The sequence below is a fragment of the Anomalospiza imberbis genome, chromosome 4 (assembly GCF_031753505.1).
Source record: "Anomalospiza imberbis isolate Cuckoo-Finch-1a 21T00152 chromosome 4, ASM3175350v1, whole genome shotgun sequence".
Taxonomy (NCBI): Eukaryota; Metazoa; Chordata; class Aves; order Passeriformes; family Viduidae; genus Anomalospiza; species Anomalospiza imberbis.
The window spans coordinates 42406330-42432663 of NC_089684.1; the positions used below are offsets into that span (position 1 = coordinate 42406330).

The window sequence follows — 26334 nt, forward strand, 5'->3', positions numbered from 1 at the left end:
TGCAGCCTATGCATGTTCCTCCAGGGCACCGCCACTGCCCTTTCCCTGGTAGGCTCATGGGCCTTCACACTGGATCTCTTCTGTCTGAAACAACAGGCAGGTGGTTCTAGCACTGCAAAGTCCTTGGCAGTGGCTGTAATGCAAGAGGCAGAGAATAGCAAACTTCACAGTGTATGGGATCTGTGCTGAGCTGACAATAGCAGAGGTTGGAATCGAGCAAAAATCATTGAGAGAGAACAGAAAGGCTGACTTAGTTTTAACCCCATTCTTCAAGTGCTCTCCCTGCCTGTCTTAACATGCAAAATCCCAACAGCCCCACTAAGGTCAAGCAATGGGAGTGAATACAGCAGCTTTGTCTGCCTTATCTACAGAAAGCATTTCATGCCTGACTGACTTGGATGCACCATGAACGAGTTACTTGATTATAAACCGAACACATTAGAGGCAGAGGTGTTTTATAAATCTCCCTGTAAGTCTGCAGCTAACTTAAAGAAGAGGTCAGCAAAATCTTTTAGCAGCCGAACAGTTTGCACAGCCTGTCCAAGTATAAGCTGTTTTCATAAAGCCTCTGCCTACACAAGGCAGGCACAGGAGGCCTGTTCCATGCTCATAATGTTTGCTGAACTTTTCTAACGTAGTGTCAAATATTGAAATTAGCCTGCAGTATTTTGAAGTTGTTGTTTAAAAACTGGCATGACTGGTATGATATAAGTGGCTCAATAAAGCCAAAGAAATCCTGTGCAGAGGTGAAGTTCTGGGGCTGCTGAAGAAAGCGGCAGGCCTTGTGCCGACTGCAGTGAAAGGCAACTTTACGGTTTGCAGTGGTTAGCAAGCTGAGAGTCAGGCCTGGGCTTGTCATTGTTTCACATTTCCTGTCACCTTCCCTGTGAGGAGACAGATGCAGTTTTATTTGTCTTGCAGTTCCTGTGAGCCAAGACGAACAAGAGAGGGCTGAGGGTACGTGAAAATAGCCTTTAAATAGCCTGTGCAGTTAGGAATATAACATGCAAAGTACCCATGGTGTGATTTGCATATTAAAATCACTATTTGTGATGTGTTACTAGCTATTAGAAACTATGTAACTATGCACAGCAAACATCTCAAATTACTCTTTACTAAAGCTTGTAATGCAGAACACATGAATTCTCTCCAAAGACCCTTACAGATGGAAGGCTAGAGGAAAACAGTCATGAAGATGTAGCTGAATAAGCCCCAAGCTGCAGTGTGTTTGCCATCAAACTTTACACAGTTCTAGTCAAGTATACCTGTATTGCAAACAGAGCATGTCCTGTTCTTTGTCTGGCACTGCTGTGCTTGTCCACACGACACAGTATTCCTGGGGTCAGCCCAGCATTATATGACCTCTTCTTAAGCATTTGCTTTTCTTTCAGTGATTAATGAATTTGAGTGACTAATTTTTCATGTAATGGACTTCCCCTATAGTGAACTTGTTCCTGTCCTCTGGATTATGAAACAAAAGAAAAATTTAATCCACAAATATTAAAAGGTATGGGAGGCTGGGCGGTTCTGTGCTTTGTAAGGCACCCTGTGCTCTGAGATGGTGTCCCACTATTTCCAGCAGTCATAGAGTTCAGAGATCTTCACTCAGTGTGGGGCAGGGTGACTCAGAACTTTTCTTCACCTCCAGGACTGCCTGCTTTTTGTTGTATGAGAATGCAAAGCATGAAGGAGTCCATTTCCATTCCTTCTGCAATTTTCTGATGGCCAGAATGCAGCCAAACTCCTAAAGGATGATTGAGGGGATAGGCAGATAAAAATTCCTACAGACACATGATTCAAAGAAATCCACTGGGCTGAAAAAGAGGATTCAAGTTCAGTTTTCATAGACCAGAGATGCCAGTAAAGTTGAAAAGCAGATTCTGTTCTGCATTATCACCACCCACTTTCTCCAAAGATGTTCTACTTTTCTAAGCAGCCTCTCTATTGCTGTAGCTATAAATAAGTATATAACTGTATGCATGTGAGAGATTCAAGTTTAAGCTTATATTTAAGCTCAAAGGTTATGTATAGCAGAACTGTATTAAAGATGATAAAAGCGTCATTGTTCTGTTCATGTTTTATCTCAGTGTAGTGTGTATCTTCATGGGTATGTGTGCATACAGACAGATATTAACATAGTTAGACATGCATAAGATGTCTAAAAAACCAGTCCTGATTCTCTACTCTATTTCTGCAGTTGGTGTAATTAACTTTCATGATGCAAAGGGAGTAATTCTAAGACAACAGGCCAAATGGACAAAACCTTGTCTGTTTGTGCACAAAGACTAAAATTTAAATAAGTATGTTATGTGGCAAAATATGTAACTGCTAAGTTTGGTCATTTCAGGTTCACTTTAAGAATCTCATTTTCTGACCCTGCAGAAAGATTTCTGTTGCTGGTTTCCTCTTGGTGTTTGGAAAGTAATCATATTTTATCCTCCCAGCAAGCTCAATTTTTTAATAAGTAGAAAGTTTTGTTTTGATCATTGCTTAGAATGGCTGTGCTTTTGAGGGCATGAAAATGCTGGTCAAGTTTGTATAGAACAAGGAAAGTTACTAGCATAGTAGCTGGGAAATGTCCAGATAGTATAAATCACTTGCGAAAAAGAGCAGGAATTTAGGATGCCCATCCTTTGCTTAGAGGAGACTCTTTGGCAACTTGCTAGGGATGTTCCTAAATTCCTAATTGAGAAGCAGGTTAATGGTGTAAGCCCATAGAAGACTGTAGTACCTGCAGTTCATTTTGCTGGCTAAAAAGGTCTCAACACAGGGATTTTGGATTGTAGTTTCTTCCTTGCTCTTGTTCCCTGCAGGCTATTAAAGAAACAAACTAAACCAGCTAGAAACTGGACAGTCACCCCTGTGAAACTGTTGTAGAACATTGTTGTGGTTTGATATTGGCCAGACACCAGGCACCCACAAAAGTCATCACTCACTCTCTTCTGCCATAGCTGGGCAAAGGAGAGGGGGAAAATAAATTAACAAAGGGTTCATGAGTTGAGACAAGGACTGTGAGAAAAACACTCTAAGGGCAAAATGGGTTCAAATTTAAAGGTGTAAAGTAAATTTATTATTAACAGAGTCAGAGGAGGATAATGAAAAGTAAAATAAGCCTCTAAAAGACCTTTCCCTCCTGCCCCTCAGCCGCTCCCTCTTCTCCACTGACAGCACAGGGAGACAGAGCATGGAGTTTTGGTCAGTTCATCACTTGAGATCTTCTGTTCACTCAGAGAGAAGAATCTTTGCTATGCTGTGGGGTCCCTCCCACAAGCAAACAGTCTCCCCAAAACTGTTGTGGTGTGGGTCACTCATCCACGGGGTGCAGGATAGGCTGCTCTAGTTTGGAAGCAAGGGCTCTCTCTCTCTGTCTCTGGCAGCAGGGGCCCTCTCTCCATTCGGGTCTCCCACTGGATCACAGCTTTCTCTGGCACCCACCCGCTCTGGTGTGAGCACTTTTCCCACGGGCTGCGAGTGGATCTCTGCATCCCCCACGGACTTCATGCACTACAGGGGGACAGTTTGCTTCACCATAGTCCTCACTACTCGCAGAGGAATCTCTGCTCCAATGCTTGGAGCATCTCTTCCCCATCCTTTTTCCCACTGACCTTGGTGCCACCATGTTGTTTTCCCTCTCGTGTCCATCTTCATTCAGAGCCATTGGCTCTGTTGGCCATGGTGGAAGCTTCCAGCAGCTCCTCACAGAAGCCACTTCTGTGGCCCTCCCCTGCTACCAAAAAACAGGCTGTGCCAAAGCAACACAAACATATCCCCCCATCCAATCTTTGCTCAAAACAGCTCCAGCCAGCCTGGCTGTCAAAAGTTCAGAGGGCTCTGTCAGGTTGAATAGATGGATTCAAATAACTGTAACAAAATTGGCTGGCACAGAGCTGTGCAGGCAGCCTTTGCTCCCCTGCCACATTGCACAGTGGTGGCTGCTGAGAAGGGGTTTTCCATGTGAAGGATGTTTTTGCCTGTGAACATGGGGTTTGTTATTAGCACTCAGCTTAGGGGTCCTGTGCCTGAGGGAAGTCCATGGCTTTGAAATCTTCCTGGCCTCAGCTGAAGAGTCCAATGACTGTATGTGAGCCCTTAGGAAATACCAGGTAACAAGTGGTAGTTTGTAGCTCCATAGAAAGCTAAGTTAATGAGCCTTTCCCTCATATTTGCTACGAACTAGCAATGCACAATTACTTCCTGTGCCTCATCCAAGTCCTGCTAATTTGTTGTGCTTGTAAACTTAGCTACTTGTCTGTGAACTCAAAGACACTAGTGAAATCCACAGCCTGCCTTATTCTCTATATCTTTATTTTAAATTATTTTTTTATCTTTATTTTGACTGATTTGTCATCTGTTGCTAGTCAAATGTAGTTGACCGTATGATTTTTAGGTTATTGCAGGAATCTTTTAGTAAGATTTTATGGCTGGGTTGGGCATTTTCAATTAAAATTTTTATTTTTTTAGATACTCACTGAACTTAGGGGAGGAGTCTTATTATTTTTGTTTTCTCTAATGTTAAAGGCAGCAAATGCTTTTTCTTCTGGGCATGAATAATAGCTGGTTCCACTTCTGCTTAAGTGAAGGAGTCACATTTTTGTGGGGAGTACTAGTGTTTCTGGAGCCTGAACGGCAAAGAGAGCAGTCTTCGTCCCTGTGATTTGTACAACGCTGGATTTCCAAGGGCATATCTTTTTGTTAATGCTGTTCGTTCTATTCAAGTGATCAAGAATGGAGGTATTAGTGAATGAAATCCAGCGCAGAATTCACCACCAGCCACTCCACAATGAAAGGCAGAGGAGCAGGGGAGAAGGGGTTCCTCCCAAGCATGCCGGGAAGGATCAGCTGAAGGGTGACAGGCTTTTAGTATTCTGCCTGAGTGTCAAGTCTGGAAATGGGATTACAAACCAGTGACAACTGTGATGGCTGCTATTGTATGGACACCTGTTCAGCCATTGCTGGACACAGGCTAATGTCCATATAGGATGTTGAACAGTCACCAGATGGTGATGGCTTTGGGTTGTTATGCATTTTTTCCAGATTTGATCCAGCAATTCAGACAAGATGCTCTTCGCTAGCAAAACAGTACTAGAAAGGACATGTAGGTCTAAAAGGATTTAAAATTAAAAGGTTTGCTAATGAAACATGAAATCACTGGGTGGAATGTGTTTGGATTATTGTCACTGAGGTTTCATTAAATGCCAAGGTCTAAAGCAGCCACTAAATAAATGGTTCCATCATGCAGTCATTAATGTCATTGTGTTACTGCTGCTTTTGTTGGTGTGTTTTACAAGTTGTTTTTTTCAAGTCTAATGGTAATAATTTTTCTTGGCAAAAGCCTGTGTTAATTTCACTGGACAAAGTTTGGACCCTGAAGTGGACCCACTCAGGCAGGGGGGGTGGAGACGAGTTTGAATGTTGAAAAGAGGAGTCTGCTGACTTTCTTCTTCTAGTGTTTGGCCTCCTGTTGGACAATGAGCTGTAGTGTCCAAGGAAGTTCCAGGGTCCAAAAGTGGGGAGAATGGAGAGGGGAAGAAGCCCTTCAAGTGGCCTAGACTCAACAGAGCTCCTTCAAAGTCACTGGAGCATGGCCTTGGCTGGCAGAAACTGCTCTGGCTTCATCAGCATTGTATGCCATTATCCTCAGAGATGTAAGTCAGCATAAGCTCACTCTGGCCCTGAGAATGTTTCAGGTCACTGTGAAATCTACAATGCTTTTTAAATGGTGAAAAGGTGGTTTATAAGACCTAAAACATACTCCCACTGACGTTTGCTCATAAATTTTTGCTGCTTAGCTATGATGCTCTTATATCTCTTAAATTGCTCCATTTGGTGCTCAGTTCACAATAATTCTCTTAGTTTTGGCCATTTATTGCCCTCTCAGTCCCATTTCAGATTTTCTTTTGAATTTCTCATGGTTTTATCCTTGCTTTGCCATCCAATGTCTCTGTTCCTTGGTGTCATGTGATTAGCACATTAAGGTGAATCTCTGTTGTTTCACTTCCAAACTGTACTATGGGTTTGCTATACAGGGGAATTTCTTACATTTGTGCTTTCAAACATTTTGCATGTCTTCTATCTTATGGAATTTTCCCCATAATTGTTGTATTCTTCATTTGGATTTCTTTTCATGTAGATGACATCTTAAATTTCACATTACATTACCAGCTGGTTGCAGAAGGACATGTCAAACTTAAGAAGAAACTATTGAGCTGTTGGAATATCACGTAGAAAATCCACACTGCGATTATCCTATATCCCAGTGTTTTATCCCTGTTTTACAGAAAGAGTTAACAGCTGCACTTGCATGGCTAAAGAGAATTACTAGCCCGGCTGCTAATTATCTTCTCTGGTGGGTCAGACTTTTCATGAATCACTTTATTACAATGAGAACTGTCTCTCATCTCGCTCTTCAATATCTCTCTCTCTTCTTTCCCCCCCTCGGAAAATATTTCAAAGGGTGTGCAAAACCTGCTTTATTTTTTGAAGAGGAATAGTTTCTGAATTTTAGGTGAAAAAATAGTTTGTGAATTTCTCCTTGGGGATTTATTAATGGAAGGTTTTGCCTGTATTGCTAAAATGGATATATAAGTGTTATCTGGATAGTTGTTCCTTTTCCTTCCTTGTATTTCTGTTGGAAAGTGGAGTCCAGCCCCATTGACACTTGGGGTAGTTTTCTGCTAGTGATAGATACACAAGGTGTTTGAGCCCATCTCTAGTTCTTGTATCCCTAGTCTGTGCAGATTTCTTGTTTGTGTCTTTGTGTTATCTTCACTTGATAATAAATGGCAGAGAGGAAGTTTTCCTCTTCAGTGACTATGACAGGGTTGGTGGTGTGGTGATTAACATTCAGGTAATTTTTTGTAGTGTCGAACGTGGCTGTTCCTGCATGCTTTCTCATTGATCAGTTGCTTTAGATTTTTCCAGTTTCAATTACTACTCAGTAATTTTAGACTTAGACTAGTGAAATGTGTAATTGTAAGTGCTGTTTTGGTACCCTCGTAAATTCTTTCCCTTCCAAGCTTAAAAGGCTGACAATTGAATTGTCGCAGTTGTCACTAGAATCACATTTTGTGCTTGCAGGAAGACACCTTGCTCATCTCCTTGTAAGACTTAAGTCTTCTGGCTGTCATTTGTAGGTGCCGTTTTGCTCCATGTGAAGTTGATTTGAGGGGCGCTCCTTTCATCTTCTGTCCTACTGTTGTGGGTGGTCAGAACCCCAGGGACACCTGGAGTACCTGCATCTCTGGCCAGATCTCCCTGCTTGGTTCTTCACCAGGGTGTGGGACCCTGTCAGGGTAGTCCAGCCTCAGGTAGACAGAATAGTCTGTCAGGTAGCCGAGGATGTCACACTTGTCTAGCACCCTGATTTATTGTTTTGGTTCCCCTGAAGTACTTGGGCTGTTTCGCATCCTGACTTTTATTATCTGAGGAATATTATCAGTGACAGATAATTTCTCTGTCATGGAGATGGATTTCAATTCATGCTTTCTTGAGTTTGAGACTGGGTTATTTGATTCTATCTGCCTCCACCCTTTAACTCTTGTAAGCAAAATCTAAAAGCTGCAGGAAGGCTGCTGCCAAAAATCAGCTTTTCAGAACAGGAGAAGTCTTTAGTGTTCTGTGTTCAGTGGTGTGTTAGTTGTAAACTCTTCATGCTGATTTATAAAGCTTTGCATGGCCTTCGACTGTCTGATGAAACTGTCTTGATAACCACCCACCGGTGCTGCCTTCCTGACTGCCTGTGGAACTGGATTTCATTCTGCCACTCACAGAGCATTTCACCATTATTCTTCTGCCTTGTGAAATTCTCTTTCCATGATAAGAGCTATCATTCCACTGAAGTTTTGTAAAAGAAGCCTGTTTTTTGGTGGAACTACCTGACACCAACAGCAAGATTCTCATCTGGCATTCTGTTACCAGTGATGCAAGTAACATAAAGCAGCAGCTTTACCATACGGGTCACGATTGTTTAGAAATGCATTTTTATTGTAATTTTGTAAGACTTTTCTTAAAGAGACAATTAGTGGTGCAGTCAGAAAAAATTTAAGGCCAGGAGCTGACCACTTGAGCTTTTCATTGTCATGCTGATATTTATATACTATGTGATTGAGCAGTTATGTGAGCTGCCTCAGTTCTAATCTGTAGAAGGAAAGGGAGTATGTATCCTTCTGCATTCACTGCCCTAGACATGCTGTAAATGTGCTGTGAGAATTGGTCGAACAGTAAAATGTTTTGGGCTGAGTAGGGTCTGGTGACTCTTCTGGGAAAGAAAGGTGTGACCCCACTGAAATGTCTTAAGTTGCTCTGATAAAATGAGGTAGAGTAAGGGCCTCCCACACCAAGAAGAGAATCCACTACAAGAGCAAAGAGGCAGTGGTTTAGTGCCAGGTCATGTTTACTGAGGAGCCCTCAGAGACAGTGTGTAGGGTGCACAGTTAGCAAGGTCACATCATGGTGATTTGCATTCCAGCTGTTTGTCTGTCAGCAAAATGCCATCGTTCTGTTCTTGTCTTAATTTCTGTTCTCTCAGCCAGAATGGACATTTTAATAACAAGCTGTTGCCTAAAGAGGATCTATATAAAATATAACTAAACCACCATTTTAGAAGCAGTGGGGAACTCCTTTGGCTACTAGGAATTCCAGATTAAGAGAACATTAAGAAAACTTTTATATGTAAACTTTTGCATTTAGGCTACAAAACCAGTTATGCTAAAATGAGTGGCATGGGAAAGTGGGGGCTTAGAGTTTGTCTGTGTTTGTCACAGCAACTGTATTTGCAACATAGTAGGGGCATGAATGGGACTAGAGATTGGGTCTGAAGAGTGATACCCCCACCACCACCCCAAAAAGACCCCTCCCAGAGCACAGCCAAAACTGAATCATGTGCTTAGAGTGAGGATGTGTTCTTTGGTTACTGTTTTATTCTGTTGTAATGAACTATTCCTCCATTAGGTAGCTGGGTGTTGAGAAAGAGATCCAGACCATTTCCAAAATGTTCTCCTGCTTTAGGCTTTTTCTTGTTCTCAGCATTTTTTTCTGCTTTTCCTTCAATGTGTTGGAAGGAGCAAGTGTGTTTATGAAACTCCTGTCTATACAGAAAAACTCTTCCTTCTAAGTGTGCTTAGTTTTTCTTAACAAAATAGAAACTAGACAAAAAGAAGGTTTGGGGTGGTGTTGTTTTTTTTTTTTTTCTTCTAAAGAATTATGTATTGTTTTCCTTAAGGTAAATTCCCTATTTTCCTTTACCAAATGAGAATCTTTAACTCCACAGAGAAGAGTATTGATTTGTCTCCTACAGTGAAATTGCTGAAGCATAAAGGAAATGTGATGTTTGTGGTGTTTAAAAAAATCACCTAATTATTCTCTTTCTCCCTGCTTATTCCAGTAACTTAAGGTACAAATTAAAAGATGGGCTGTTAACAGGCATTGTTCTTCCTCAGATCATACCCATTCAGAGATGGGCATGCAAATCAGTCCCTCAAGTGAGAGCTTTTAGACTGTGTATGTGTAATTTGGAGATTGTGGGTCTTTGAGTAACCTGTGAAAAGTAGAAGGTGTCCCTGCTCATGGCAGGGAGTTGGAGTGATGCCTAAAGATTTTTAGCTTTTTCATATCACTGTAGCTTTGTAGATTTATGATATATAGTTGTCTAGTTTCCAGCATTTTCTTACCCTTTCTCACAGTTTAGGATAGTGGCTAACCCTTTCTCACACATTATGTCACACTCTTTAAATTCTATTTAGTCTTATTTTCAGGAAAAAAATTTCTAATAGGGACATCTTATTTTGCACCAGCACTTGGGAGACATAACAAGAAATAGGGCAAAGAACCTCCTGAAGAGACTCCAAGGGGTAGGCCCAAGGGTGTGTCACTAGACAACCATTCCCCTATTGGATGTTCAGGCTAGATATACTAATTAATTAAACTTTAAAAAAAATTGATAATTCTGATACCATGGGCGTGCATATCTATATTTTGAGCACCTGAAAGCTTCCATGAAAGAACTGCTCTTTGTTATCACCTCTAATATTGTTTGGAAAGTTTCTTTCAATTCTAGGCAACAGGAGCAAGATCTTTAAGGTTCATTTCAACCCAAACTATTCCATGATTCTGCATATTCAGTGTACCATACTTCCTGCAAGCACAGAACAGGCTGCCTTGAGAGATGCTCATCTGTCTTGGCTTACAACTCTTGCTTAGCTCGGAGCTCAGCAGTGAACAGGAGATGATGCCGTCAAGAGCAGAATTAAATGCCTGCTCTCTGCAGGGCTGTTCCTGTTGGCTGACAGCCCCCAGGACTTCAGTGCTCCACATGAGGTGGGCACTGGGTCTCTGACAAAAATGTTACTTTCAACTCCTTGATGCTGTAAAGAGATGAGAGAAGAGGAAAAAAGGCCTCAGAGTTTACTCACAGGTGGAGGGTGCCAGTGCCACTGAACTAAGAGCCCTGGTATCACAGGTCTTTTTATTTTATTCTCCACTTAAAATGCAATGTGCAGACACATGAAAATGGGATGTCAGAAGCCAAAATATATTATTGGGTCTGGGCTTTCATTTCAGTGTACTGTATTGATATTGCAAACAGAATTCACATTCATGAGATAATAACAATGACCATGAACTTCATTTAAAGTTATGAATATATCCCAATGGGAATCCTCAAAGCTCCCTAATACCCAAGTTTACATTTTCAGTAAGTTCTTTAAGCACTTGTAGAAGATGACTGTGAATTCAAATGCCTCAAATAACCTCCCTGCCAAAAGTATGGAAAGGCACCTTCTAAAAAGTCCACTAACTCCCAGGTAGACTTCCTGCAGTCCTCAAATTGATGCTTCCCTGGAGCTGGGTACCTCTGTCCTTAGTGCCACACATTCAGGCATTGCCAGAGCAGTTCTGCAGAGGGCAAGCCAGGCAAAGCCCTGGGGAAGTCACCAGGGGCCATGGCACCTGGGGAGACAATGGCAGACTGCAACCCCCATTGTAGGTAGTGTAAAACCAAGAGTTTTGTAAAACCCTGCCATTCCCTGGCAGAGTCTGAGGAAATGGACACTCTTGTGGTATCCTTTGAATGCAGGTCACCACATTCACCAACAGAACACAAATTATAGGTGCATACACCATCATAGACCATCAAGGTGACTGGCTTCTAAGTGATGCCTTTCACACTACTGGTGAAAATGGTCATTACTTCCTTAAATTATAAAATCGGAAGGATTTTCAGTAAGAGGGCATTCACATTCCCACTGGCTTTGGTAAGAGTTTGCCTGAAGCACAGGAAAGGTGACCACACCAGGGCCTTGCTTCTCTTAGGCACTTTCAGTCTCTTTGGCCATGCTCAGCCAGGTAAACATCTTAGGTTTGTTTTTCCCCCTGCCTCTTTTTTTTTCATTTTCTTTTTCTTTACACCAGACTATTTCTCATAGTACCAGTGGACTACTCTCGATAGTCAACTTTTTCCACCTCTGCTCGCTTCCCGTAATCTGTAGAATTTTGTTGGCAAGGTGAAGTCCTTGTATGGAGGAAGTAATAGCAGAACTAAGCCCACGGCCCATGCTGTTGCTGTTCCTTCAAAAATATAGGTTCCTCTTTAACAATTACATATATGTTTTGGATATATTGAATCTAGGGAAGTACCATTTCCTTTCCTTTATTGCATATCCATTGTATCATTGAATATAAGGAAAATGTAATAGAATTGTCACACAAAAGAGATGAAAAGGATAAAACAACACTCTTGGTTGCTTTTAAGCTTTTCATTCTGAGTAGAAAGAAGGTCCTGGTTGGGGTTTTTTTTGAGCTGAGCTGTTCAGCTGCTGCATTTCAGTAGGCCTGATTTGCGAGATTATGTGTTCAAAGTTGGAAAGACTAGCAGTGATACACTCCACATGTAGAGGGACTTACATTTAGTTTTAAAATTAAAAATTTAGATCTACAGAAATGCAAAGAAATTGGGAGAAAGAATAGGGTCAGTGACATTTGCTCTACAATTACTTCATTTGGGGATGAGTGGAGAGGAGGGAGACATACCTTAGATATGAGAAAATTATGCTTTCCCTGGTGGCTGCTCAGAGATCTTCTTAAAGAGTGGCAGGAAAATTTCTGATGCCAGTTGCATGGGAGGGCTGCAGGCTCTATGTTCCCTGTGGAATGATCTGCATTAAATCTCTTATGTTGCTCTGATCAGCAGCTTGAAATAATTAGTAATCTCTCAGCACAAGCCTCTTGTGCTTCATAAAGGAACTAAGATCTGCAAAATACATGTTTTTTCTGTCTCAACACCTTCCTCTGCTATTCCTTTCCCTGCCCTGTAAGAAACTGTTATTCAGAAGCAGCTGAGATACAAGCTCATGCTTCTGGAGGTTGGATAATGGTACAGACAGTGTCTTACTGCAGTTTGGTTAAGTCTTTTGCTACTAGATAGCGGGAGAAAAAGTAGAGGAAGGTAAACTCATTTGTTCTTTCTGCATAATCTTATCTCTGGCTTTTGTCCTTCCCCATCTTTTTTCTTCCAACACATCACATTTTGCATCCATATTGTTTCAGGCACAAGAATCCACGCTTTACAACCTGCATTAAAGACAGGCTTTATTGCAATTGTCTGTTGTTGTTGCTGTTTGTAGGCTCTAATTAAGCTCCTATATTAAAAATGCAATATGCTGAGGCTCTCAAGCTGCTTTCAGTGGGATGCAGGGCACCAGCACCTGTTGCTGCCACCCCTGGAGGAGACAGCATTGCAAGCAGGGGCAGAGAACATCCTCTAAGCCATCCTTCCTAGCACCCTCTCCTCCTCTCTCTCATGGCTGCACACACACGTTGCCAGATAGTTTTGCTGTCTGCTGCTTCTGCTTTCTGTTGCTAAGTGAACAGCTCCAGCTCACACACAGAGCAGAGCCAATAGCATCCTGACCTTCTGAAGGCTGCTAAAAGCTGAAGAGAGGGAATCTAACGATGCCATCTTTTCTTAGCTCTCCTCTCACCCCCCTTTCACAGGGAGGGCAGAGGGAGAATACAAGGTGGTGGAGACAATTCATAATAGTCACTCATGTTCTGGTGATACACGCAGTAATACCTGGGGAAAGAAATAGAATATTATGCTCCTTTGTATTTATACACACACAGAGGCAAACATGTTTTTCCTTGTGCTATGAGCTTCAAGCTGTGATTAGGAAATGAATTAACACTATGAAGTTATTTTGCTGTGCTCTTTGCAGCTGTTAATCTTCTACTAATCACTGACACTGCAATATATTATAAGGCTCATCTTTCCCTCTGCCACAGAAACACTGAGCATTGCTTCAGCCTTCCTGTCACTAGTCATGACACAATTATCACCATACAGCTATTGTTTCCCTGCTCTTCTTCAGGAGTTCCTGGGAAGAGGGGGTTGCTCAGAACACTGCAGACACTTGTGTGATGACTGTACTCCCAGTAAGCACACAGCCACGTGGTCAGTAGCTATAGGAATTGGCCATTTTATAGTCGTATTTCGTTAAAAAGAAGTTTATTTGGGCTCCCCTGTCACAAATGCAGCGCAGGATTTTTGTGATTCAAGTGGTAAGATAAAACATACATTTGGCAGCTTAATGTTCAGTGGGAACGTAGTGTAGGTTGTTTTGTAATATGAAGTTTTTCCTATTTAAAGATGTTTGCATCTTGAGCACAGTTTTTTAGGCACTGCAAAGAAATGAATGAATTTTATATGTAAGCCATCAGTGCCAGTGACAAAAAGTACTTGTGTTTGACCTATGGCTGGATCGAGTCTGCTGGTTTATGTGAGGAATATAGCACACACCTTGCCTCTAAGCAGCAGTGTGAATTATTGCAGTTAGTTGTGGATCTGGAAGGAAAAGACATAACCTTCTTTCTACATGTAAATGAGAGCAGCATGTCTAGTATTATTGTTTGCATGTCACAACCACCAAGTTTTCCCAACTGCAGACCTCAAGGCAAATGGTGGGCAGATAAAAGTTATCCATGGAGAGACAGCGGTTGATGGGATGAAATGCCCCACAGAACTGGTGGCTGGACCTGATGAGCAGGGCAAATTTTTGAAACTCAAATACTCCATTAAAGAATCAGATGTTTTTAGAAAAATTTTACTCATAAATGGCAGTTGATCCACCTGAGCCACATGATTGTTAGCAGTTTATTTATGCTTCTGAGCAGTAGCAGTGAAGGATTTCCTGTGATGATCTAAAAGCATCAGCACAGATGTCTGTCTTCTCCAGTTGCCAGCAGAAGATGATGAGCAGTGAAGTCCACAGTATATGAGGTTGTACAATGTAACCCACACATTGCAGGGAATGCAATATATCACAGAGGTTGGACCGAAGGAGAGCTGTGCTTTCCCTGTGCTGCTAGAGTGGCTCTGCTGAGGCGTCTCCTCCTGTAGTGGAGAACTGAGGGCAGGGTGGGGTTTGGGGAAGATGTCAATGTCCAGGCAAGGATTTGGGGACAAAGATTGTTCTGTCTGCTAGGGAAGAGCAGCCTGCAATTGGAATGAATACAAGTGATGCAATAGTTTAACATAGGGTCAGCAGTGTTTCACTGGACGTTCCTTGAAACAAATGGTTGCTCTGCTTTTATAGTCAGGTACCATGTAAGTCACTCATGTCACTTGCTATAGCATGTCACAGCTGCCTCTATGCCACTGAGCACAGGCAGAATACCAGTCCTTACAAGCCAACAGAACCCAGCTGTATGTGGCAATCTTGTTTAGTGCTTTGTAGAGCTAGTCCTGTGCTTCTCTCCTTAGCCCAGCTGACGACTGTAAAAGAGTGATAGAACTTGGAACAGCTTGCCACAGTCAATAATTTTGCATTGTACAATGAAATATAATGTTACAGTTGTCACTTTTAATTAACAGATGACACATTGTCAATCTGCAATCAATTGAATTTAATTTTCGGTTTTGAACTCCCTTTGCATTACTACCAGATTAACTGTCCTTACATTTGAAAAAATGCATAAAAGCATAGAATTGTGCTGGATAAAACAATTGTTCTGATCCATAGGTTTCAAGAAAAGGAAACAACTTGGGATGAAATTTCATTTGTGTCTCTGCTCTCAGAATCATCTTTCTTCCTTTGTGCAAAGTCTCAGCAGATTGTGAAGGGTGTAACAGGTACCTGAGCCTGTAGACAAGGCTGGGGGAGTCCTGTTCCATAAGGGGTCACTTTCCACTTTCCCTTGTGCATCTTGGCAGCTGAGTTCAACTAGTCTGTTTGCAGCCCTGTTCCTCCTCTGGCTGCTCCTGCCTGTTCCTTGCTGCCCCTGCCTGGTTGGTGCTGCATGAGCTGGTGCAGGGCAGGCACCTGGAGCCTGTCACCTTCTGCAGATTTTTTAATTCTCTTGTACAAAATTCACTGCATAGAAATCCATTTGTCTATCTCGACTGTTGTGTTGAGTGGTGTTCCCAGTGTGCTTATTGCCATGGTATCTAAGCACTTTTTAATATGTTCCATCTGAAAATTGCCATGTGTTTCAAGCTTAACAAAGCTCCAGTAAGAGGAAGGCCTGGACTGAGGAAGAAATGACACTTTGGAAGAGCAGTTAAAGAAGAAAAATATGTTCAAATTATCCTAGTTGTTACGTTATTCCTTCCTTCTCCACAAAGGATTTATACAAATGAAATTTTGGTATGCAAACTAAGGCTGACTTTTGTCAGTTCAATTTATCCTCTGAACCTGGAGATTATTGATTGCTCTGTCACTTCCCATAACAGCACCATTCACTAATCTCCTCTGCCTTTCCCCTCTTTTTCTGGCCCCACACAGCTCACCCAGGCTTTGTCTGTGTTAGGCAGTCTTGCAGTGTAAATAAATTGATGTATCAGTAGCTGCACCATTATAGACTTCTCTTACAAGCACCCTTCTGGCACAGCAGTAAACTCAAATTGTTTGTTTCTTTTGGCAATTAAATCCAATTAGGCTAATCTGGACTACAGCCTTGCAGTGTGCCCATTTAAAGAATTTTCACTGGTGTAACTGAATCTATTCACGTACCAGTAGAGTTTTTTTCTCTTTGTGTTGCACTGTCCAGTAGTAGAGATGTGGGGTTTGAACCTCTTTATCAGATGCTTTGGTTGGTCAGTTCAGGGTTTTAGGGACAGCTCACGAGTGCCTGTGGCTGGTGGCACAGCTCTGGGTGTGTGATCCTCAAATCCCCCCTTGCTGGTGCACAGCTCAGCTGTGGGTACACAGTTACCCCTTTGCTTTATGTTGCCATCGAAGGACTTTGGGGTGTGATCCCATTGAGGCCTGGGTGTACCTTTGCACGTGTGTACATGTTCACACGGAAAACACACTCTGTACTAAAAATCTTATGGGTAAGAACAAATATTGACTTTCCCTTGCTTTTCATGTTACACAGGTGGTTGTTTCTGACCTGCCAGGTTGGAAGTTAAGCCACTTGCTATAGAGTCAGAAAAATGTACTTGAGGTGAAAGTGGAGAAAAAGGCTGATTTAGTTTTGCCTTCCTGATGTTCAAAACCACACTGTACAAGGGAGAATCTTATCATTCTGCAAAACCACACTGTACAGGGGAGAATCTTATCATTCTGCTGTTCCTGATTGCTTGAATTTATATAATTCCTCTTGTCTGGAGAACTCCAAATGCTTTAAAAACTACCCTTGGTTCAGGAGAGTTAATTTCAAGATACAAAATAAGTGTATGTATTAGAATGTAATATAAAATCATCTGTGGTTCTTAAAATATTTAACAGCATAAAGTGGATCATTCCTCCCTAATTTTACACAACTATGTAGAACTCATATAGTGTCATACACTTGCTATTAATCATACAGATAGAACTGTCATCTTTGTGGGCTTTGCTGGAATTGCTAAGGTGCCCTCTGCAGAAGATACTGTGGCTAATGTTCTCATTACCCGCTAATTGGCTAAAGAGAATTCTCTCACACTGCATTTAGTCTGATGGATATTTTCTATCACCTGATGGATGGAATGGACAGCCAAACCAATTATCATAGCAAAGAGTGCTATATACCTGAAAATTTCAGGCAGAGACAAAAGACCCTTGTAAGATTATGTCTAGTCAGAGCCAGCTGATGTTGGCGTCCACGGTGGTGGTGGATGCAGCCTTCCCTGAGAGCATCTTGTGCCAGGGGTAGGAGCCAGGAGAGCACCAGCACAGACAGACAGACACACACACACAGCAGCTCGGCAGTGAAGACGCGTGAGGATCCAGGCATGGAGTTCCAACGTGCTTTATTTCAGGCCTGAAAGAGTCCAGCAGCCAAAGACAAAGACAAAGGAGGGTCCAGGGTATAAATCTAGGGAAAGAGGGGGTGGAGGAGAGCATCAGGGATCCAATGGTCTGAGGGCTCAGGGGCAGTACACAGGGAAGGGACCAGTAGAGAATGCCAGGGTGGATGGGCAGGGTTACACACCAGTGGGATTACAAGGAGTGGAGAACTTGCTAGAACATGAACATATTAGGGTAAAAGGAGGGGGGAAGGCCAGCAGGCCAAAGGGGAGGACAGAACTGGGACAAATGAACGTAGTGCTGCAGAGCACCATGGGGGGAACTTCTTTCCTCACCCTGAGCTATGAGGAATGCTTGGAGCCTAAGGTGCATCTCTCCAGGGAATCACCATTCCCCTCTCCCCAGAAGAGTCACAGGCCTCCACAAGCTGAGATTTTGTTAAACTCTTAAAGGGATTTGGGTTCTTTGGTAAAAGCACAGTTCAGAATACTTTGAAGCTTCTGTAAACCAGGCAGCACCTGTGCTGATTTTGGATTATGGTGTTAGTGTTTTGACCTTAAGTGGTTTTGGAAGGCTAAAAACAAATGGAGTCATCCTGAGGTGTTAACAGTGTTCTGGAGACTTTTTACCTGAAATGAGCCTTGTGATTCGAAAGTGCTGGGGTATGTGCTATTTACATAGTAACCCCTAGACGCAGGCATTATTCAAATTATTTTTGTGCTCATTTTCCTTTCACGTAGCTCTAAGAAATTTGAAGGAATGTTTGTGCAGTAATTGAGATGGGAAGTTATTCGGTTATTTTCTTTGTAGTTAATGATTTAATTTTTGAGATCTTTGTTTGAAAGGCAAAGATAATTTTCTGAAGTAAGGGAGAACAGGTGTACAATTCTCTTGCAGGAGAACGTGCTCTGTTTTTCCAGCATCAGTGGAAAAGCTAAAATTCCTTCTCTCTCAGCCTGGGAAGCTATCATGGGCTCTGGAGCATAGCCTATCTGCCCTGTAGCCAGTCCATGTACCTCAGCACCCAGAGCCCGTGGTGCTGTTGCTCTTTGTCTGTGAATCCTTCTGTTAGTGACTGGGCTGAAAAAAGGAGAGATATGCCATGCAATCGCATTTTGATGAAGAAAGCAGAGGAGAACATGAGAACTGACAAGAATCAATGACCAGGGCAGAAGATGGCAGGGAGGCCAGAGGCCCTGTGTGGGGCTGGGAGTAGCAGCCACGTGGGGTTAGTTACTCTCTTCTCCTTATCCCATCCTCTCCAGCACCAGCACTGTTCCCCCACCCTTTCACTCCTTGAGGTGTCACCATGCAGAGCTGCTTTCCTCTTCCTCCAGCATAGCAGAAGTAAGGTGCCCCTGTCAGCTCCTCTTCAGCATTCTCCTGGAAGAAGAGATCTGCCTCCCTGATACTGTCCTCCACATGGATTCTAGAAAATATGCTCTTAGAGAGTTGGCTAGGAATCTCACTTTTAGTAATGCATTCCTTTTTTTTTTTAAAGTCAGATCATTTGTAGCAGAATTATATTAAATAAGCTTTCCTTGCTTAATTAAAACCATAATGAGAATCAGAAGAAAAGAAATTTCTCAAATAAGGGCAGGTGACACAGGAGAATGTAGATTCCTTTTCATATACAAAATGAAAAGTGTGTGTGTGGTCTATTCATTTTTTGTTCTTTACTGTATATTCTGCCTCCTTACTAGAGGGGACTGCACAGGTTGAGAGTTTGAGCTCTGTCCCTGGGAGGCTGTAATCCAAATAGATGAAGGGAGAAGACCAGAGGAAAAGGAGAGGATTTCCATGAGAAAATCATGTGACTGTGTGCATGCAAGTGTATGGATTGGAGCTTCTCCAAGGGTTTTGTTATTGAGAGGGTATAAGCCAATGCTCCTAAAGAACACTCCAAGAGGGATGAGTGGAGCCGAGGGAAAATGCATTGGAGCATTGAATTGTCTTTATATCTCATCATGTACTTTAGCTCTGCATGGCTGGTCCACAGATTATATCTTTGAGCTGCTGCAGTAATGAAGTAAGAGAAGCACTGGGCACTGCTGATCTACATCTAATTTGAAAAAGACAAGTTTTAAGTTAGGCATTTCTTTCATCCTTGCGTCTTATTGACTGACAAGGATGATGGAGGCTGGACGTGTTCTGGCTCTGTTTTTTGGGTAGCAGTAGCTCTGCAGAGAATCTGCACCCTCCTACACACTGGGAAAAGCCAGAGAACATGTATCTCAGCATGACACAAGGGCTTGTTTGTGTTACTGAGTTGTCCTTTTACATTAGGATGTAGATTAGTCGGAGAGCTGCTCTAGGAAATCATGAATGTGCATGTGAAGTGTTAATGCTTTTTTGTTTAATGAGTACTGCAAATAAAGTGGACCAAAGGGGTAAGTGCAGTTAGTATCTCCAAGAACAGCAAAGTACTGGTATATTGTGGTGACAAGCCACTTAAAAATGCAGCAAGCCTCATCTCTTAATTCCTAAAGCAGTTCACTCCCTTGCATAGACGGGCTTTGTTTCATACTTCAAAGTTCATTTCAGTTCATTCTTGAATATAATGCAGCTCCTCATAGGCTCCTCAGTAATAAATACATCAGAATAAAACTTTAATGATAAAATAGAGACTATTCTGATCAGAATTAGACAAAAGCATGTCCTGTCAAGCTCGGGTGGGGGAAATTTGGTGTTAAACATTATTGGTTCTATTAGCATTTTAATAAAAAGTCTTCCCAGGCATTCCCTAAAGGTAAAGAAATGTGTTGTCTCTTAAAAAGGATATTTTATTGAGAGATGCAACCCAGGATGCAATAAGTGCGCTCCTGGGTAAGGAAAAGGACAGTTTGGGCCAAGGCTAAAATTGCAGTCAGCAAAGAAGCATACATTTACTTCTTTCACCTGCTAATAATGTGTGATTTTCCACATGATGGCTATAATCACCTTGAAGAGGGGTTTTATTCAGCATGAACATCTACTTCTCATTGTTCTGGGTGAGCCATCCCAACTTTTTTTTTTCTTAAAAAAATAGAATTGTATTTTAAAAATTTGATTGTAAGTCTCTGTCCACCCTACCTGGATTCTAACATATGCAGCCCTTAATTGTAGATAGAATTATGGTGCATGTGAAAAATTATTCAAGATTTCTTGGCTTAAGTCTTCTGGGAAATCTCAAAGTGACAACTGCCCAAATGTCAGGATGATGTTGCTCCCTTCAGATAAAGCAACTGAGGCTGAGTTACTTTTCACTGCACAATCACTGCTTGTCCTGATGTGAACGTATTTTTCACTTTGTGTGCATCTTGTAATTGTTAGCTGTGTGTATTTTCTGTCAGTGTTAATTAAAAAATTGTAATAAGTGAAACAGGTAATGATGTCCTCTTTGAGACATTTGGGCTGTGATTCATTAATTTCACTATGTCTAGATTGCACTGGATGTAGCTTTCATTTTAAAATGAGTATGTTTATGACTGTTTTTTTTTAATATAGTCACATAAACTGAATGTCTGTAGGACCTGCCAGTGCTGTGTACTGTGGTTCTGTGCTCTTGGCACCTGTACCATATACTGAATGTTTCTAGTGCAATGTGAATATGTCCATCCTTGGGATGCACAGCTCGCATCTTCAATAATATCAGAATGAGAAAATATCCTCCTTGATTATTTAGTCAAATCAAGTGAAAAAAAGACCCAGCAGAAGTGGACATGCAGAGAGCTAGAACATACTAGCACTGAAAATTACTTAAATAATTATCTCTTTCAGGATATTTATGTAATAAGTAGATTACCCACTCTTCACATTTACAGTCAGACTTGTTGTCGTCTTCTCCAGCACAAATTCACAACAGCATTCTTAACTACAAGACAAGTTCCTTGGTTTCAGTTCTCTTTCATCTAGTAGGAATCTGCACAACTGTCAGTACTGGAAGTCCCAATTTTGGACATTTGTTCCTGCTGCCTTCTCATGTCAACAGCAAATATCCTACAGTCACAAAATAAACAGACTTGTAGGGTTCATCTAGCAGAAAATACATTTGGACTCCTGCCCTACTTGTACCTACATGGTGTTATGATGAGTTAAAGTGATTGTATGCTAGCACCTGAATACTGTGAAAACAGAGCTATATCTGGGTCCTAGGCTCTGTTTTGGGAAACTTAATTAAAGATTGGCATCACATTCCCCAGATAACCCCCTGATGACAAGTTGTCTTCCCCAGAAAGCTGGCCATCTGAATTACAAAAAACGTGAGTGATGGGATATGTAAATAAAACCTGTGTAAACACAGGGTGTTCTTATTTTGCCTTCTCCATCATTTTAATAATACTGCCTCTTGAGATGTAGGCGAGGCCAGATTGGATGGGGCTTTCAGCAACCTGGTCTAGGGGAAGGTCTCCCTGCCCCTGTCAGGGGGATTGGAATGAGATAATCCTTTCTGATCCAAATTGTTCTGTGATTCTATATGTTACTTTGTAGGCAAGACAGTACAGAAGACTATAATCAAAAAAGCAGAGTATTAGCAAGGCTTCAAATGAGAAGAAAGGGTGACGAGGTAACTGAACTTGCAAAGATTTTTACAGTTATAAGACACCAAGTGAAATGTGCTGTTATGAGTTGAAAAAGTGATGTTTTATTGATGTCTTGGTTTGAAAGACAGGTGTTTGCCAAGGGAGATGGGAATGTCCCTTGGAATGGAAAATATGACCCTCTTCCCTCTGAATTATCATAACTTTGAAATTACAGGGCTTTCAGGCAAAGATATGAGAAAAGGAATAACAGTTCTTTACTAGAATAGAGATGTAAAACAAGGCAAACAAACAACTGCATAGCAGCAGCCCAGCCAGTGGAGCAGCAGCAGCAGAAACCCACCCGCAGCCTTCTCTCGGCTCTTGGGCGCGTTCCCCTGCGGCGCAGTTCTGCTCACGGCCGCCAGGGGCGCTGCTGGCTCCCGGCCGGGCAGGGCGGGTGCGATGCTTCCCCTGCAGCCACAGGGGGCGCTGTGGCGCGGGCTCGGCCGCCTCTCCACACGGTCATGGCGGAAGAGAAGAGAAGAGAAGAGAAGAGAAGAGAAGAGAAGAGAAGAGAAGAGAAGAGAAGAGAAGAGAAGAGAAGAGAAGAGAAGAGAAGAGAAGAGAAGAGAAGAGGCTTTCCTTTGCAGAGCCGCAGGAAGGAGCCGGTCTCATTGTCCCTCCGGGTCTGTAGTGGACTACAGCAGGAACCTTGGAACAGCAGAGGAAAGCTTGCCCGGGATGGCAAACCAAGTGTAGTGAAAACTCCAGAGCTGTGCCAGGAGCTGCGGGGGCAGAGTGGCCATGGGAGGTCGGGATAAAGCGTAACAAAAAGCCCAAAGCAGCAGCAGAAAACAGCAGGGCTGGGCAGCGGCTGCCAGGTTCCCACAGGCAGCCAGGAGACGCTCCCCCAGCGCAGGTCGAGGGTCAGGGTCCTGGGTTTTCCCCTGAGGCACCCAAGCAGATGGTGAGGGGCCTTCCCAGTGAGACCAGGTGTTGAAAAGATCCCAGTCAGTGGCTGCTCTTCCGAGCAAGGGCTCACCCACGGTAATGAGAAGCAGTGAAGGACAGAACTCCATGGTGGCAGCGAATTCTTCCTGCAGCAGCAGCCTGGCGCTAAGACCACAACCCTCTCCCCTCCAATCCTGAGAGTCAGAGAGCAAGGCCAAGCCCAGGCCCTCACCCCCCAGCCAAAATTTCGAGGTATTTCTGCACTTCCAAAGAAAAAGCCCCTCAGTTAAAAGATGGTAGCAAACTGCACCCTTCCCCTTCCTCCTCCTACCAGCCACATCTTTTGTCTCTTAAATATTGTCATTATTATCTCTTAGGCAACAAATGGGAGAAAATTCCCTGAGAGAAAAGAAAAAAAAGAAGAAAAAATCCTTACCTCCAAGAATTTTCTAGGCAGAAATGGCAGTAAGAAAATAGAAAATGTGGATAGAGTTGTAGGACGGGCACCCCTCCTACAATATAGTCTGGTACCTCAACAGAGTCAGAGCAGCATTTACAACTCCAGGTGGATACAAAGGGGGGTATTGAAAGTGTTTGTAGTGACAGTGGAACAAACCTTAGAATCCAGACAAGGTCCTGAAAGCCAGGTTGGAGTTGAGATTTTGAGCATGAATTTGGCAATAGGACAAAAAGCACAAGTAGATCTTCAAAGTGGAATGCCATGGGATGAAGGCAGAAAGAAAAATAGTGCTTGTGCTGTAAATTTTTGTATTTTTGTAATTAGTTTTAATGCCTATTTTTTTTTTTTTTTTTTTTGAAAAAAGTTACCAATCTTCTGATAAAAGGCATTATTAGGCTTTGTTGCTGTTCCTTGTGTGGAGACTGATAAAAAAATAAGTGATATCAGGGAGTATCTCTGGGGGCTTCTGCCCAACCATTCCAAACAACTTCTGTTGCTGTAATAACTTAATTTGAAAAAAAGTAGAAGTTTGTCCTAGAAAAGATTTTACTTTGCATGTGGCTTAAATCTTTCCCTGCACAGGCAGGGAAATTATATATGGTGAAAGTGAGTATTTAGACTACCATTACCTCTCTTGCAAACTAAAATATACAGCAGTAAATCAGCATCTCTAAAGGATCTGTGCTCAGGCCTGCTCAGTGAGGGCTGCTTGATCATGGAAAATGTATCTCACCTCTTCAAGAATCATGGAATTATTAAGGTAGGAAAAGACCTCCAAGATCATTGAGTTCAACATTAACCCAGCCACTGCCAAGCCCACTGGTAAACCATGTCCCAAGCGCTACATCTACACATATTTTGCATGCATCCAGGGATGGTGACTCCACCAGTTCCCTGAGCAGTCTGTTCTAGTGCCTGACCCCCCTTTCAGTAAGAAATGTTCCCTAATATCCAACCTAAACCTCCCCTGGAATGACCTGAGGCTGTTTCCTCTTGTCCTATTTACTCATTAATTGGGAGAAGAAACCAACCCCAACGTGGCCACCACCTCCTTTAAGGGAGTTGTAGAGAGTGACAAGGACTACCCTGATCCTCCGTTTCTCCAGACTAAACACCTCCAGCTCCCTCAGCCACTCCTTACTGGGCTTGTGCTCCAGATTCTTCTCCAGCTCCATTGCCCTTCTCTGGACATGCTCCAGCACCTCAATGTCCTTCCTGAACTGAGGGGCTGAGAACTGGGCACAGGACTTGGGGTGCAGCTTCACTGGTGCTGAACACAGGGGGACAATCACTGCCCTGGTCCTGCTGGCCACACTACTGCTGATCCAGGCCACGATGCCACTGGCCTTCTAGGCCACCTGGGCACAGCTGGGATCATGTTCAGCTGCTGTTGGCCAGCACTCCCAGGCCCTTCTCGGCTGGGCAGTTTTCCAGCCACTCTGCCCCACCCTGTGTTGCTGCCTGGGGTTGTTGCAGCCCAAGAGCAGGACCCAGCACTTGGCCTTGTTGAACCTCACACCATTGGCCTCGTCCCATTGATCCAGCCTGTCCAGATCCCTCTGCAGAGCCTTCCTGCCCTCCAGCAGATCAACACTCTTACCTAGCTTGGTGGTGTCTGCAAAATGACTGAGGGTGCACCTGATCCCTTTGTCTAGATAATTTATGAAGATATTAAACTGGGCCAAAAACTGAGCATTGGGGAACCCCCACTAGTAACTGGCCTCCAGCTGGATTTATCTCCGTTCACCATCACTCTTTGGGTTTGCCACCCAGCTGTTTGTAACCCAGTGAAGAGCGTACTGCCTTAAGCAGCCCATTTCTCCAGGAGAATGCTGCGGGAAACAGCATCAAAGGCTTTACTGAAGGCTGAGTAAACAATATCCACAGCCTCTCCTTCACCCACCTCATGCCTCCATTTCCTTTGTCTAAAGACAAAGTTTGTGGGTTGTAAAGCTCCCTGCTTTTATGGGAATTGACTAGTGTTTCCAGCAGTCATGAGCAAGGAAAGAAAGCCTGGAAATGAAGCTGGTTGCACTAGCAAGGGAGAGAAATGAATGAGAGAGAGAGAGAGAATGACCAGGATAACAAATCCCTGAGCACAAGGGATGCACAGATGGGAGAATGGAAGGGTAAAAATCCACAATATAGTGATCCCCAGACTGTATGCTGACTTGGGATGAGCCCCCAGATGTGCAGCATGACCAGCTTTGGGGCTGTGAGGGCAGGGGCTGGGCAGCTCCTGCTCTCTCCAAGTGAAGGACACCTACCCCTGGGCTGCAGACATCACCTCCAGTGTTCCTCACAGATAAGGAAGCAAGAGGAAAAGTGACAGAAGAGAGTAGAGTGGAGCAGATAGCATTAGGAACTGTAAGAAAGAGCTTCACAAAAGGACAAATGGAAGAAAAGGGGGGAAGAGGAGTAAGGAATAGCACAGTCTTATCAAGCAGGTTAAACAAGCCTTTTTAATGTCACTTCTTCCTCTAAGCATCCATAGACTAAACAGAATAGGGCAGGAAAAAGCTCCTTAAAAGAGGAGATAGAAGGAAAAAGGATGCTTTGTGCAACTTATGTTGTTCAAAGGAAACAGAAATTCTCAGTTAAAAATCAAATCCATTGCAAAAGAGGTATTTAGATTAATTTATCTCTAATTTACATGGAAAAATAAATTGATGGTTTGCTTATTGCATTTTGTGAGGAACGTGCACAACTGTTGGGCTAATGTGAAAGTGGCATTTCAGTAATAATTATGGATATATTGCTTCAGCCTCATTTAGAAACATGTTATTGAAGTGATAAATGTAGTGCTTATAAATAGTTTAGGTTTGCTAATGTAATAATGAGCAGTTCTCTCATTCTCTCTAGGTTTTTTCCTTTCCTACATGTTTTTGCTTCTGAAGCCTTTTTTTTTTTTTTAACTCATTTCTCTTCCCTGCTGCTGACCAAGAGCATTCCCAGGGGCATGCTTCGACACACTTTTATGGCCTTGTGCCCTTGGAGCCCTGTCCCCATTGCTGATTGGGAGTCCTGAGCAGGTGTACACAAACAACACCAAGTTGCAACAGGCTGGGGAAGGCAGGTGGATGGAAGTGCAGCTGGCTGAGGAGCTCCTCACTGGTAGTGAGCCAGCAGGAGGGAATGAAGACTGTGGAGGAAGAGAGAAAGGGCTGGGGGAGGCAGTGCAATGCGTCATGGATTAGCA

General features: G+C 42.8%; 1 protein-coding gene across 4 annotated transcripts in view; it reads left to right on the forward strand.

The window, feature by feature from the left end:
- Positions 1–26334, forward strand: part of MAML3 (mastermind like transcriptional coactivator 3) — a 248020-nt gene that overhangs the window by 59735 nt on the left and 161951 nt on the right. The gene's annotated exons all lie outside the window — the stretch shown is intronic.